The sequence below is a fragment of the Tenrec ecaudatus genome, chromosome 13 (genome assembly GCF_050624435.1).
Source record: "Tenrec ecaudatus isolate mTenEca1 chromosome 13, mTenEca1.hap1, whole genome shotgun sequence".
In the NCBI taxonomy this organism is placed as follows: domain Eukaryota; kingdom Metazoa; phylum Chordata; class Mammalia; order Afrosoricida; family Tenrecidae; genus Tenrec; species Tenrec ecaudatus.
In genome coordinates, this window is record NC_134542.1 from 85,808,949 (window position 1) to 85,824,770 (window position 15,822).

At 38.8% G+C, this 15,822-nt stretch overlaps 1 protein-coding gene across 4 annotated transcripts in view; it reads right to left on the reverse strand.

Moving 5' to 3' along the window:
* GALNT13 (polypeptide N-acetylgalactosaminyltransferase 13) overlaps window positions 1–15,822 on the reverse strand; it is a 540,793-nt gene that overhangs the window by 51,381 nt on the left and 473,590 nt on the right. The window lies entirely within an intron of this gene.

Below are 15,822 nucleotides of genomic sequence, written 5' to 3' on the forward strand. Positions count from 1 at the left end.
CTCCCTCGCGTCCATTTAATTCCTTGTGTTTGAATTTCTGATACCTACTCCTGATGGCACCTCATGCTCAGACAGGCTGGAGTTCTACTTCCATGTCGGCTTTGTTGCTTCCCTTCTAGATGGTTGCTTATTTAATTTCAAGCCTTTAAGACCCCAGATGCTGTATCTTTTAATAGCCAGGCACTGTCAACTTTCTTCACATTTGCTATGAACCCATTTAGTGTTCAGGGATTGTGTTGGGAAGGTAAGCATCATCAATTGCCACATTATTAGAACAAACCATTCTTGTAAGGAGGTAAGATTTAAGTAGAAGCCCAAAGTCCATCTGCTTCCTTGTATTTGTATACACACAAATACAGCTATGTTTATTTATTTACATATATACATATCTACATTTATAACTCTCTTTATACTTTTTACTTTCTTGTTCTTTCTTCTTTTTCTTTTTCCTCTTCTCCTGCCCCACTATCATGTTTACCTATCTTTCACCTCTCAGTAATTCCTCTCAAATATATTTCCATGGATCAAACATGACAACCCCTCAGCATCAATTTTAGATCCTTTGCTATTCTCCTGTTCCTGTCCTTATTGGCTTACTGTTCTCCCTACCCCCACCCGGCCCACAGGCCCTGAACTGTTGGTCCCATTGCTGTCTCCTCGGGATTGCCTATTGTGCCTATCTTATATAGACACCAAAAGAAAAAGAGCGAGAGCGAGAGAGAGATAGAGAGAGAGAAACCATAGAAATAGTTCCAAGTCTAACCTTTGTCCTGATCCAGAATAGATGAGTGTGTTAAACAGTGAACAGGCCCTGGTTGAATCCATCCGTCATCCCCTTTACTTTCCGGGATCCATCTCCCAGGACCCCTTCCCACTTTTACCTAACAGCACTTACTCCCCTTGAGTCCTCTGCATTCCAAGGGGCGTGCTTTCTACAAGACCCCGTGGCTCTTCCTGAAGTCAAGGACGGAGTGGTCTAGTGCCCCGCCCCGTTACACCTTAAGGCTTTCAGTGTGGCCCCCTTAGGAGTAACCTCCAAGCAGCTAAAATGAAGTTCCAAGCACTGCCCCCCAGGTCAGAAGTCTATAATCAGGATTGCTCTGGGACTTCGTGGTGTTTCTCCCTTGGCTTGTCTGTTGTGTTCCTCTCTTGGTTTGCCCCCATGTGGGCAGGTCAGACTGAGCACAATCGCTGAACCGTGTCTTCAGTGTTGTCCTCGGTGGTGCTGTCCATTGTGTCTCAAGCTGAGTCCTCCCTTCATGAGCTGCCCCAAGCAGAAGCATCACCCTCTGGGCGTGGCACACTGGAATGAAGTCTACTCTCTCTCCTTTTCCTGTGGAGACATAAACAATGGCCTCCTCTTGGGTGAATTAGTGCCCTCTTCCCCCATTGCTGCCTTTTTTTTGTCCTTTCATACTTTCTTGTGCTTTCCATTATCTTTTGCCCTCTTCATGCACGATGTGTGATATCATGCTACAACTTGTGTGGTCTTTTGTCTCTAAGGTTCAATGCATCCCACCCTTTATTGAGATGGTATTTAATATCACATGCTATATACTAAAAGTCATACTCAGACTGGTGGATGCGTTTTAACTTTAACCTGTCTGATGGTATAGTCTCCAGCAGACCCCCAGCCTTATTTTGTTTGTCGCTTTTCACAAATATAGTTGACTTGGCTGGGTGCATCTATCTGGTAGGGACCACATGTATCATTGCTATTTGTGTTGTTGGAAATTATGCATTTCCCAAAAAAATCAACAAATCTTGTGCAAATCTCTCATTCACTCTCAGGCTTATTTTCCAATTACCAAGCATTCTTTATTCCAGTAATCCAGTCTTCAGCCACCTGTCATTGCACTTTAATTTCACACTGAATCAACACTAACGTGCATAAGTTGGGAAAACCCTCGATACTTTCATCTTTGGCATTGGTGGCTGCTTATATGCCGCCCTTGCTTAGGAGCTCATCCCCCAGCGCCATTTCAGACGGTGCTCCAAATCCCGTTCTTCAGGAGTCCCCCCCGCCCAGGTCTTTCAGAAGGACTGGTCAGATGCTCCTTCCCAGTCCAGCCAGGTTCATCAAGAAGCTGGACTGAAAACAAACGTGTACTACATTTGATGTCGCCGGTGTTATAGCTTCCAGCGTCACAGCAGCATGAACCCCTCACACTATTGACAAATGAGGGGTTTTGTCACTGGATTTTTAATCTTCATGATGGGGAGAAAAAATCCTTGGGCATCGAGGGATCAAGGTGTTGTAAAGTGGGTGTTCTCAAGTCTATGAGTCCAGTGTTAGGTTTCTGTTTTTCTTTTCTTCAATTGAATAAATGGTTACTAGTTTTGATTTTTTTTCGTTGTTGTTTTTATGATTCTCATAAAGAAAATCTTAATGGGCACAATGAAACATTCAAAACCCCAAAGTTCCAATGCAGCAGCTTATTTTCTTCACTGTCCAAGATGCAAACCATAATTAGATCTAGCATGATCTTGTGTGATTCAAGAACAAGAACAAAAATTATAACATTTAAAAAAAATACTAGGACCTCAGCCAAATAAATACTCCTAGAGAATGATGCTTTAGCAAAGAAGTAAAAGATCCTTTTACAGAATCCATATTACCTGACCACATCAATTACTTAGGTGGTCATAACACTAATCCTAACAAAACAAATAAAAAATCTAGACAACCAGAAAAGTCTGTAAATCCATTAAAATTTTTCTTATTCAGAAAGCAGCTGGTGCCTGGCTATCAAATGGAACAGTGTCCGGGGTCTTAAAGGCTTGTACTCAACAAGCAGTCATCTATGTGAGGCATCAACTAAGTCCACATGGAAGAAGCAAAGCAGCCTGTTAACCAACAACAACAAATAACAAAACCCAAATATGATGAACGGAAAGGTATCAGAGTTGAGCCAGTGACATAATCTCCTGCCAACTTGTGAAGGGGTGGAATCTAGCCTGTCAATCAAGTTGTGGCTTGATGACCTCATCTGGTGGTGTCATGGGGATAAATAGCTCACTGGAGGCCAGACTCACAGTCTCTGCTACACATTCCTATTGACAAGCCACATGGAACTACTCTGATTACTGCCAGAGCCCTGGAGCTGAAGGACCCATATGGAGACTCGTGCCAGTGCTGAGATGCTTCCACTGCCACCAGACTTTCCATCCACAAGCCTGTGATCTCCCTGCATTTGGTGTCATTGCATGTGTTTGTAAGTCTAAAGAGGAATTTATAGATGATATGGAACATATGGGCTAATATCAGACCTATGGAGTTGATCTGGACTGAGCTGGGATAGTTTCTTAATATACAATTGACCTTTTATATAAAGTTCTTCCTATATACACATGAGTCTCCCTGGATTTGCTTCTCTAGACAAACCTAACTAGCACAAGAGTTAAATTGTGAAAACTCTAATTGTAGAAGGTTATGAAGGACAGAGGGAGCCCAAATCCATCTGCAATGCACCCAGTTCTCTGGCCTCTGGATAATTTCCTCTGGATGAATCAAGGGGTGGGAATAGCTTTTCTATTAGACATAGATTATTGTAAACTTGAGTAGGGTGGAGGGAGCTAAAAGTTCTCTGGCCTCTGGATAATTTCCTCTGGATGAATCAAGGGGTGGGAATAGATTTTCTATTAGACATAGATTATTGTAAACTTGAGTAGGGTGGAGGGAGCTAAAGTATAATATGATTTCTGGTCAAGTGCCCTCCTTCTTGTCCCAACCTGAATTTTCTCTAGATTAAAATATTTCTCCTCTCATGTTCCACAACAGAAATGTTCTGTCTGACTTAGCTTATTATTGCTGGTGGTCTTCTCATTCTTCCTCTGTATTTGCATTCACATCTTTTCATTTATTTTTCTGAATTGTTTTATTTCATATTTAATTGTTTCTGATGTTTCCTAGTTTATGAAACACAGAAAGATTGTATGTGTAGGGACAATAATTGATGCAATGGTGGAGGGGGATAGAGGAGGTAATTGAGAAGAATTATGAATGCAGGAGGGAAGAAGATGCGTTAGAACTGATTGTAATGATGTATATACAACTGTTTTTAAAGGCAACTAAACTATGGGATTATATGATATGTGAATTTTATAACAATAAAACAGTAGGGAGAAAAGAGAGATTTGAGGGAAATGTGTTTACTTGCACAGGAAAAGATAAGAACAGATTCAATATTGTATTTTGAAGTAGATAAGAACGAATGAAATTTATATTTTAAAATCTCAAAAAATTCTTTTTCAGTCTATCCTATGACCTCTATGATGATAATTATATTAGGGTGGGGGAGCCATTCTTCATTTTATATGATGACTTTGAATATACCATCTATTATCAGCATGGTGTTCATTTTCATTGTCAGCTCTGAGATTTCTTTGTTTGCACACAACTTTTTATTACTGGAAAGCACAATTCCTAAGGATATAATATATATTTGAGAGCACTTTTCCCACTTAGGTTTTGAAACTGGAAATTGGAGAATCTTTTTCTAAACGTTTGTTTTCAGCCGCTGCAGCATTATGGGCAGGTTCTCACCAGGCAGGAATTTGTTTTTTTACCTCTTGCTCCCTCTGCTGGTCTGTAAAGGCAAACTGCACCAGCAACTTAAAAAAAAAATGACATACCTTTTCCCAACTTTTGTATTTTATAAACTAATACGTGAATCCAGTTCTAAAGATAACACAAGCTAAACTTTATATTATCTTTTTTTTGCTTTAACATGTACTTATTTGTCAATAGCACATTGCGTTACTCATTGTTTTACATAACTCTATCATATTTGGCTTGTCTTTGCTTGGCAATGAACGAAATAGGCACATTTACAGTGAATTTCAGAATTTAATATTAATGTTTTTTATAATTGCTCTGGTGTATACATATCAGGGTTTATTTTCTGTTTACTAAATTGGGAATAAATCACAGGATGAAAGCAACATCTATATGTATATTTAATACATCCAGGCTGATTTTGCTTATGTAGCCTAGTTTAGAATATCCTGATTAACGACTGAGATTTAAATATTTATGTTAATGATATCTTAACTGCATTCCATAAAAATGAAACTAAAGAACATAAAAAATGAATGTTTTCATTTGCATTAGTGTATTACAGCAATTTGAGAGCCTATAATAAGAATCAAACTGATAGTTTGTTGCAATATTTGTTCCAGTATATATTTGAGTATTAAAATTGTAATCCATTTAAATCTATTTATTAGCAATATTTTTAATCAAGTAATAGTTCATTTTGTTCACAGATGTGTTATACAGTCTACTTACTCTATTGCAGGCTGGCATCTGAAGAATGAAATACTATGCCTATAAATATCCTTCTTCAGATCCCCTGCAATGGAAATTAGATACTAGCTACTAGATCATCAAACGTTTGGGTCTAAAATAAGAAAACAAACAAACATGGGCAGAGAGTATGTCCTCATCTGTGTTAGTTAGCAGAAATGAGGCTTTAAAAAACAACTGGTTATCAGATTAAAGAGGCAAGAAGCTGGAGAATCTATCAATAGATCCCCTGATCGCTAACAAAGAGGATAAAACACTAAGTGGGTCTGCATCTGCATTTGGCCATTTCTGATTTTGCTCATAATCTCCAAAAAAGAACAGCTTCAGAAATGTTTATATTTAGTTACATAAGGGTACTCTGAAACAACACTTCAGCAATACAATGCCAGTGTACACAAGGAACTTCATACTTGTTTAAAAGTTGTCATGGTTAGAAGATAAAAACCTTCCACTGACCTGTCAATTCTGACTCATCATAACTCTTAGGATAGAGTAGAGCTGCTTCCGTGGGTGTCCGAGGCTGCACATCTTTATGAAAGCCGTGCGGAGGTGAAATAGGGAATACACAATTCCTAACACTCATGTCAAATAATCTTGAAAGCAACACGAAAATGTTAAGTCCCAAGGGCTAAATGTTTAGGCTTTAGAAATCCTTTTCTTCTTTCTTTGACCTGTAATATTCTTTACAATCTCCCCTCCATCCCACTCCCCGCCTTTCTCAGAATGCTAGCATGTCACAGTCCAACATTTGAAATGAGGTATTAGTACTTTGGAGTAATATCTTTCCATAGATTACTTGAATTACTCTTTGTGTTTATAAGATCAGAATCTAAAGGGCCAGTTAAGTAGAGAATTTAATACTTCAAAGAGCTTAACTTCCTTACTGAGTCTAAAAGGAGCATGCCTCATTAACCTACTTAGCGGTTTTAGTTCAAAGCAATTGAACAACTTTGAACTTCCCATTGGACATTGCATGCAATTTATGGGATGGGTAAAGTCATATTTCAATTATGTGGGTAAGATGCACTTATATTAAAAAGTACAACAATGATGTCTGATATCAATAATTCTAATAACCATTGTGATAATAACCAAAAAAGAAAAAGAAAACCTCATTGCCATCAAGCCAGAGAACCTACAAGTCTTTACTGAAGCAGATCGCCATACTGTTCTCCTGCGGAGCGCTAGCAGATTAGAACAATTGACTTCTTGGTTAGCAATTGAACATGTCATCCCTGAGCCACCAAGGCACTGTCTATATATTAAATTATAGGGCTGGCAAAGGTTATTAAATGTGGAATGGACTTCCAGAAGAGCAAACAACATCTGTCCTGAAAGAAATGCTGGAATGTTCCTCAAAGCAAGGAGAGTAAGACTTCTCCTCATGTGCTGTGGGCTTTCTATTGGGAAGTCCTGGGACTACATTATTCTTAGTAAAAGAGAGGTTCAGAGAAAGGAGAAAGCCCCTCAGTGGGGTAAATGGACACACTGGCTGTTAACAATGAGCTCAATCACAGCAACTGCTGTGAGGAGGGTGCCGGCCCCAGCAGTGTTTTGCTCTGGTGTATAAAGGCCTGCTATGAAGCAGGACTTACTAGCTGGCTCCTTCCAGCAACAACAACATCAACATGTGTATGGAAGGGGCCTCATGGTACAGTGGCACCTGGCACAGCTAAACACAAATCTAATAGCCTATAGCTATGGTGGTCTGTCCCTGTAAAGATGACAGTCTTGAAATTCCAACGGGGAGTGGGCTTTGTTCAATAGGGCCAACAGGCATCAGAACAGACTCCACAGCAATGGCTTTTTTGTTTATATGTATATTAGAGTAGGGAGCTGGAATACATCATTTGCCACTGCATCTTCCAATATAGCAAAAAATGCTATCAAAACATAATAACATAAATTATCGACAGTTCATGAGGGAGGGAGGAAAGGAGAGGAAACATGAGCTGATACCAAGGGCTCAAGTAGAAAGAAAATGTTTTGAAAATGATGATGGCAAAAAATACGCAAATGTGTTTGACACAATGGTTGTATATGTGTATTGTGATAAGAGCTATAAGAGCCCCCAGTAAAATGATTAAAAAATGAATCAACTTAAAAAGGTTTTTATTCACCGGTAGTAGCAATATTAAGTATAAATGCTTTAGGAAAATATTGAAACTTAATAAATAAAATTTTAAATATTTAACTTGAAACTGAGTGATGAATACAGCAAACAAAAAAATCTATCATCTTCAAGTCAACTATTACTCACAATGACCCTACAGCAGTGGTTCTCAATCTGTGGGTCGTGGCCCCTTTGGGAGTCGAATGACCCTTTTACAGGAGTCACCCAATTCACAATAGTAACAAAATTACAGTTATGAAGTAACAACAAAAATAATGTTATGGTTGAGGGGTCACCAAAACAGAGGAACTCTATTAAATGGTCGCGGCATTAGGAAGGTTGAGAACCACTGCCCTACAGGATAGAGTAGAACTCGACTCCAAATTTTCAAGGGTGTAATCTTTATGGAGACAGACTGTCCCATTTCGCCCAGGACATGGCCAGTGAGTGGGAGCTGATCTTTAGGTTAGCATCCACATGCTTAACCACTGCGCCACCACAGCTCCCATATGAAGATGCTACAAAACCGATACTGCCTTGGTTGCCTGATAACAAGGAGCGTGAGCACTTTGGGACTCAACTTTTCAAGAGAATGACCTTTATATGTACAAGAAAAAACAGCATTTGACATTCCTCCAATGAAAGTTAATGCCAAGCAGCAAAATGGTTTTGCTGAGAAAGGCTTTAGGTAAATGTCTATTATCCATTAAGAACTCACTCTAACTCATTATCAAATTGTTCCTCTTAAATTATGTATACATGGCTACATGAAATTGAAATAAGAAGGGGAAAGATAGAGAGAAAGAGAAAAAGACATGGGTAGGGGGGAGCAGGGCACTAATACACCCAAGGGGAGGGTACTGTTTGTATCTCCACAGGAGGAGAGAGAAACCAGGCTTCAACCCAATGCACCAAGACGTGAATACAATGTACCAGCATGTATCAGGGAACCATTAGAGAAGTCTGCAGGCCGGGACCAATCCCAACTATGTGGACACCCCCATCCCACCCCACCCCCACCTCAGAAGAATGAACAGCAGAGGACAGCTCTGGGACTACAGCTTGGGGAGAGGGGCGTGTCAGATTAGAGCACATGGAGAAATGCAAAGGGATGGGGAGAGAGGGGAGGATATCCTGGCCCTCCAAGCCCCAAGGACGATGTTCCGGCTCCCATCAGACAATGCACAGGGAGAACCATAGGGGTGGCCCCACCACGCACCAAGGCTACCCTCATTGAACCATGGTGCTGCGGGGCACAGCACTGAAGACACAGTGCAGGAATAGTGTCTGGTCTGGCCCCATCACGCTGGGGCGAGGCACTGAGGGCATCCAGCAGAGCAGCAGGGGGAGCAGAGTGATGAAACCCTCAGGGAATACCAAAAATAGACTTGGGAGACTGAGTGGGGTACCCCATCAGACCCGACTGGAAAACACTCATAAAGGCCAACAAGCAGACCTTGAATTCTTTATAGGTTTTTCCATTTTTGTCAGTGGCTTTCTTTTTGCTATGGTTATTTTGTTTTTCTTTTTTGTTGTTGTTATGTTTTGTTGGTTTTGACTTCCCTTATTATTTTATTTGACTTTACCTGGTTTTTGCACTTATTATCTAGATAAGATAGGAAGGATAAAAAATTGAAAAGAACAAGACCAATGATTCTGGGGGTACAGGAGAAGGGGAGGGGGGAGAAAGGCAGCTGGGGGCCCAACCCAGGGACAAAAGAACAACAAATGAACTAAATATCAATGGAAGGAAGGCTGTAGAATGTCTACTGGGGCTCAATGAAGGGCAATGTAGCAGCATGGAATTACTAAACCCGGATGAAGACCGAACATGATGGTGGGCCAAGAGGGAAGTGAAAAGGAAATAGAGGGAAGAACCTGGAGATGAAGGACATTTATAGAGGCCTAAATATAGGCATGCATATATGCAAATATATATAATGAGCAGTGAATAGAACTATGTACTCATATCTATATGTTAAGAATTAAGGTTGCAGATGGACATTGGCCTCAAATCAAGTACTCCCTTAATGCAAGAACACTTCGTTCTAACAATCCAGCATTCTGTGATGCTCACCTTCTTGATGGTGCCCAGCTATCAAAATATAAAGCATCTGAAGTCTTAAAGGCTTGAAGAGAAACAAGTAGCCATCTAGCTGAGAAGCAACAAAGCCCACATGGAAGAAGCAAACCAGCCTATGTGATCATGAGGTGTTGATGGGATCAGGTATCAGACATCTAAGACCCAGAATAAAACCATACCTAAGGTGCATGGGGGGAATGGAGTGGAGACCCAATGCCCATCTGCAGACAATTGGACATCCCCTCACAGAGGGGTCACAAGGAAGAGATGAGCCAATCAGGGTGCAGTATAGCACCAATGAAACACACAGCTTTCCTCTAGCTCTTTGATGCTTCATTCACCCCATTACCATGGCCTCAATTCTACCTTACAAATTGGATTAGATAAGGCCAATAAGGAGAGTAGAGATACCAGGAGGATTAGGGGATGGTGGGGGTATAAAGGGGGAATTGATCACAAGGATCAAACTAGAACCCCCTCCCAGGAGGACAAATAATGGAAAAGTGGGCAACGGAGAACGATGTAAGATATGGAAGAAATAATCTATAACTTATCAAGGGTTCATGAGGGAGGGAGGGCGGGAGAGGAAGGGGGAAGAAATGGGGAGCTGATATCAGGGGCTCAAGTAAGAAGAGAATGCTTTGAAAATGATGATGGTGGCAAGTGTGCTTGACACATTGGAGGAATGTGTGGATTGTGATAAGATACGTAAGAGCTCCCAATAAAAGTACTTAAAAAAGAAATGGAATGGGAAACTAGTGCTTAGGGAATAAGTTCTTCTGTTTCCATAGAAGACTAGTTTGAACATGGTGAACTATGATACCTTCATACACCAGGATGTTAAAAGCTAAATATATCTCCTAGGTATCTTGATGAACTGGGTTTAAAAACAGTGATTCATAGCATTCATATCTCTTATGAATTTTTTACATTTTCAAATTATCTCTATCATTGCCTCACATTACCACACAGTGGATTGCTTAAGTGTAAGGATCTTTCCTTATTTAACTTCATGTCCTCAATATATGTCACAACTAGTAGTCCACCCTCTTACTTAATAATAATATCTTAATAAATACATTCTAAAAAATAAGCTCCTTTCTCTGTCATTTACATTAAAAAGTGAGCTCTAGGGTCAGACTAATATGGACTTGAACCCTGATGTCATTGGTTACCTTGCTGTGCAAACCAGAGGCCACTCCCTTAGATTTTCTACGCAGTAGAAAGTAGACTTTCTACCCAGCACCCAAGTCTTGCAGTTGCTATTTTTATAGGACAAAGTTCTCATAAAACAACCTCTCACAATGCTTTGTTTATTTAGAGATCAATAAGTGATAGCTATAATATTTACTATAACAATTACTAATATTGCTGCTACAACTCCTTGTCAACTATTATACTAAGCTTTCTATTATCTAGAGTTGACTATAATCAGTGATTATAGAGTTGGTTCTGACTGCGAGTGAAACTGAAGTGAACCTGAGTTTTCAATGGCTGAATTTTCAGAAGGAAATCAGCAGTCCTATGTTTGAAATACCCCTATTACCTTAATCATTTGTGCCATGCAGGGATTCCAGTCATCACTAGAATCCTGTAGAGCTGCCCAATGGTATATGCATGGCGATTATTTCCAGGACTCTCCATGAAAACCAAAATACATGGATTCTCAAGCTCCCTAGAGACAATGGCACACTCCTTGCATATAAGCTACTAGCATCCTCCATTATAATTCAAATGATATCTAGATTACTTGTATGGAGCCCTAGGGGGACTGTAAACATTGGACTGCTAGCTTTAAGGCCAACTGTTCAAACCACCAGCCACTTTTATGGAGGAAGCCGAGGCTCTCTGCTCCAGTCAGCATTTATAGCTGGGAAACGTTATACAGACTTGCTGTGAGTCCCACTCAACTGGACGGCAGTGGGGTTAACACATAAAATAACTAACACAGTGTCAATGCTACACATAAAGTGTATGCTTCCTCTTGGATTCTGAGGGATTGTTTTGACTTTATTGCTGTTTTAGGAGCTGTTTTTTCCCTAATACTTTCAATCCGTGTTTGGTTTAATCCATGAATAAGAAACACTGATGGTATTGCTTCAATTAGCTGAGAAAGGTATCAGAGACTACTCAGCTTATAAGCTGTGTGACCAAGATTTCCGTCCTTCTTGATTTGACTAGAGAGCTTGGTCTTTACACATCTCAACATGCTGCTTTTCCTGAATAATTTAAAAAACAGAGAAACTCTTTTGCTCTCTAAAAAAACAAACAACAACCAAAAAGGAATTTCAAGATATTTCTATAACTTAAAATATGGCCACATGATCCATTATATATGATAGCTAATTTAAAATGAGTAGGTTGTACAAAGAAATTTATACATCACGTAGAGGTTGATGTATACTATATATTTTACCTGGTTTTAGAAGGTCAATTAGGTTTCCATGATGTAGTGCAGGAAAGCATAAAATTAGATTATAACTTGGAAGTAAATCTAGGTTCTATCTCAGAGCCCTGAGTAGCCCACAGGAGTCACACTGGTGACCCCAGGGAATTTACAAACTATAATCTTGGCTCATATTTGCCTTATTTCCACCTCTGGTCCAACATCCTTTTTTTTTTTAAAGAAAGAAATCAATGTTTACTTATCAGCTGGGTTTTTGGCTCCAGTGGGAGAAACTCTCTACCACCAGAACAAAAGATCTTATTTCTTCATTTCTTGTATTCAGTACACAACAAATTTTAAATAGAGAATCATTTCATTGGGAAGCTTCTGTAGAACTCTATTTTAAACACTGACACATAAACAGCGTTCTTAAGCTTATAAAGCATCCTCACTTATTTTGCAAATGGAATACAAAAACCTTATGGCATTAGTGATAGCATATAGATCTTGACTATTTGAAATCATTCTTTCATTGTTTTTCAGTTAATTATAAATAATGCAAGTTAATATTAAAGTTGCAAGACCCAGAAAAGCCCATCGTTGGACCATATACATTTTCAGATATTCTATCATTGTAATAGAAAAAAGAAAACAAAAGAATTTTAACCTAAGAAGCAACCTATTTAGTAATTAGTCCCTAATATATTATACAATTGGTGCTGACTGATTTTTTACAACCAATATTGAATTAAAATCTGAATCTTAAACCCAAACCCTATGAAATTGGAAATTACTAACATATTTATTGTTGTTAGGTTCAATCTAGCTGGTTCCAATTCATAGCAAACCTAAGTACAAATAACTCTTCACTCATACACCACCCGCACAATTGTTATTGTGTTTGAGACCATTGTTGCAGTCACAGTCAATCCATCTCAAGAGCCTTCCTAATTTTTATTTCCCTTCCACTTCAAGTAGCATGGTAACTTTTCTAGGGACTGGTCTTTCCTGGTAACATCTTCAACGTATGTGAGACAACGTCTCCTCATCCTAGGTTTACAGAGGATCATAGCTGTACTTCTTCCAAGACAGACATGTTTGTTTGGACCAGTCCGTGGTACTTTCTACATTCTTGGCGGAGACCAAAATGCTAATATATAAATTATTGTTCAGACTTTTCTTTTCTCAATGACAATGTCCATATGCATATAAGGTGATAGAAAATACTATGGTTTATGGGCCCTTGTGGCACAGTGGTTATACACTGGGTTGTTGACAGCAAGGTCAGCAGTTGCAAACTACCACCAACTCCATGGGAGAAAGACTGGCCTTTCTACTCCTGTCAAGAGTTGAAGTCTCAGACAGTCACAGGGGCAGTTCTCCCTGACCCTATGGTCTCTCTGAGTAGAAACCATCTCAACAGCACCTAAAAACAAGTCAGTTGCACCTTAATCTTCAAAATCTGTGTTTTTCAACACTTTAAGGAGATTTGTACAACACATTTACCCAGTGCTTTGATTTCTTGACTGCTGCTTCTATGCGCATTGACTGTGGGCCCAGCAAATGAAAGCCTTGTCAACTTCAATCTTTTCTCTATTAATATTGATGCTGCATATTGGTCCAATTGTGAGATTATGGGGTTTCTCAATATTGATGTTCTATCAGTTCCTGGACATTTTTTGGCTAATGCATTAAACGAAGCTTGGACTTGTTCCTTCAGTTTTTGGTTATATGCCGTCTCTTGAAATGGTTGAATGCTGACCACTTTCCTTTGGTAGAGTAATTTTTGGTATTCCTGCCATCTTCTTTTGATGCTTCCTCCATATTTCAAAATTCTGTCCACAGAATCTTTTAATATTGCAACTCAAGGATCCTCCCCGTCCCCCCCCCCCTCCGATCTTTCAACTTAAGATACGATGAGTATGATCTTCCTTTAAGGGTTTCTAACTCTAGGTCTTTGCACATTTCGTTATAATACTTTGTCATCTGGAGCTGCCTTTTGAAATCTTCTGTTCTGATCCTTCATTTCTTCATTTTCTCCATTTTCCTCAGCTTCTCTACACTCAAGAGCAGATTTCTGAACCTCTTCTGATATCACTTTGAACTTTTCTTTCTTTCCGGTCTTTTTAATGACCTTCTGTTTTACTCATGCATGCAGCTCATTAAGTCTTCTTTAATTAAATCAATGAATTAAACCTATTCTTAGAAGGTAAATGTATTCTTGAGATGTTCTTGAAATTCAGGAAGGATATAGTCAAGGTCGGTTTTTTGGGGCACTTATGGATGTGTTTTACTTTTATTCAACTTCAATCTGACTTACATATGAGCAATTGATGGTCTCTTCTGCAGTCAACTCTTGGCCTCATTTGACTGTGCATACTGAACTTCTCAGTTATTTCTTCTCACAGATGTGGCTAACGTCATTTGTGAGTATTCCATCTTGTGCATGTATAGTGATTTTTGTGTTGTTGAAAAGGTATTTGCAACGAACAAGCTGTGGGTCTTGCAATCTATGATCATGAGGTCTCCAGCTTTGTTTCTATTACAAGGACAAGTTTTCCATCTACTGTTCCCTTTTCTTTGTTTCCAACTTTTGAGTTCTAATCACCAATAATTATCGATGCATCTTGATTTCATGTTTGATCAATTTCAGACTGAAAAAGTCAGTACAATTCTTCAATTTCTTCATTACTAGCATTGGTGGTGGGGCATAAATTTGAATAATAGTTGTATTGATTGGCTTTCTTGCAATTCATATGGATATGAGGATATAATCCTGTCACAGACAACAATGTACTTCAATATAAATCTTGAAATGTCCTTTTTTGCCAATGCAGGTGACAGCATTCTATTTGAATTTGACATTCCTGGTATACTAAGTCATCTGATTATCAGATTCAAAATGGAAAATACCAGTCCATTTCACTTCACTAATGCTAGGTTCTTGATCTTTGTGGATTTCATTTAATTTTTGATCACTTCCAATTTTCCTAGATTCAGGTTTCATACGTTCCAAGCTCTAATTATTAATAGATGCTTCCAGTTGTTATTTTCTATTTTGCATCATGCTCCATCAACAAATGGAGGCCCCCTTAACTTTACTGCATCCTTTCAATTATGGTCAAGTCTACTTTGAAAAGGTAGCTCTTCCTCAGTCATATCTCTTTCAACCTGAGGGGTTGATCTTTTGGAACAGAATCTCAGAATTTTCCGCTGCGATTTATGAGAATTTCAGTATCTGACAATGTTCTGCTGCTGTTCAGAGGGTTTCAGTGGCTAATTTCTCTGAAGTATAAAGTCTAGTCCTTCTTTGCTGAAACCTGGCCACCTTGGGAGACACTGCTGGGATTTGCCATGGCTTCCCACATCACAGAAGTACACAAGCCACCACAGTAAGACAAACTGATTGATCAGTGGTGGTACTAATTTATAATATTCATATGATTCATAAGGGAATAATCATTTGAACAATTAAATATATGTGTTTATATAGTTATATAATACCAGTTGTTTGTAGTTCTAAGTATAATTGTTTTCAAATGGTATAGACCAATATTTCCCAAGAGGCTTAAAAAGTCAATATGATTGTAATAATCATTCTGACATATTATTTGCCATTTTTCACTCTTACTCTCTCATAGATGTCTCTGTAATTTTCCCGAGTTGAGATACATATAAAATTGCAGGTGTTAGCCTTATAACAGACTGAATGTCAAAGCAGATATGAGGATCTAGCTATTTTCTATTAAGCTAGATAATAACAGAATTTACAAAAATGAGAAACAATACTATTCATCTGTTTTCCATTTTGTAAACTTATTATTTTTCATAAAATATGCTCATGTTAACATAGAATAGGTTGTTACATTGTTTTCAATAAATCAATATATGTATTTTAAGTTATCGAATTTTATTTTAAATGTACAAATATT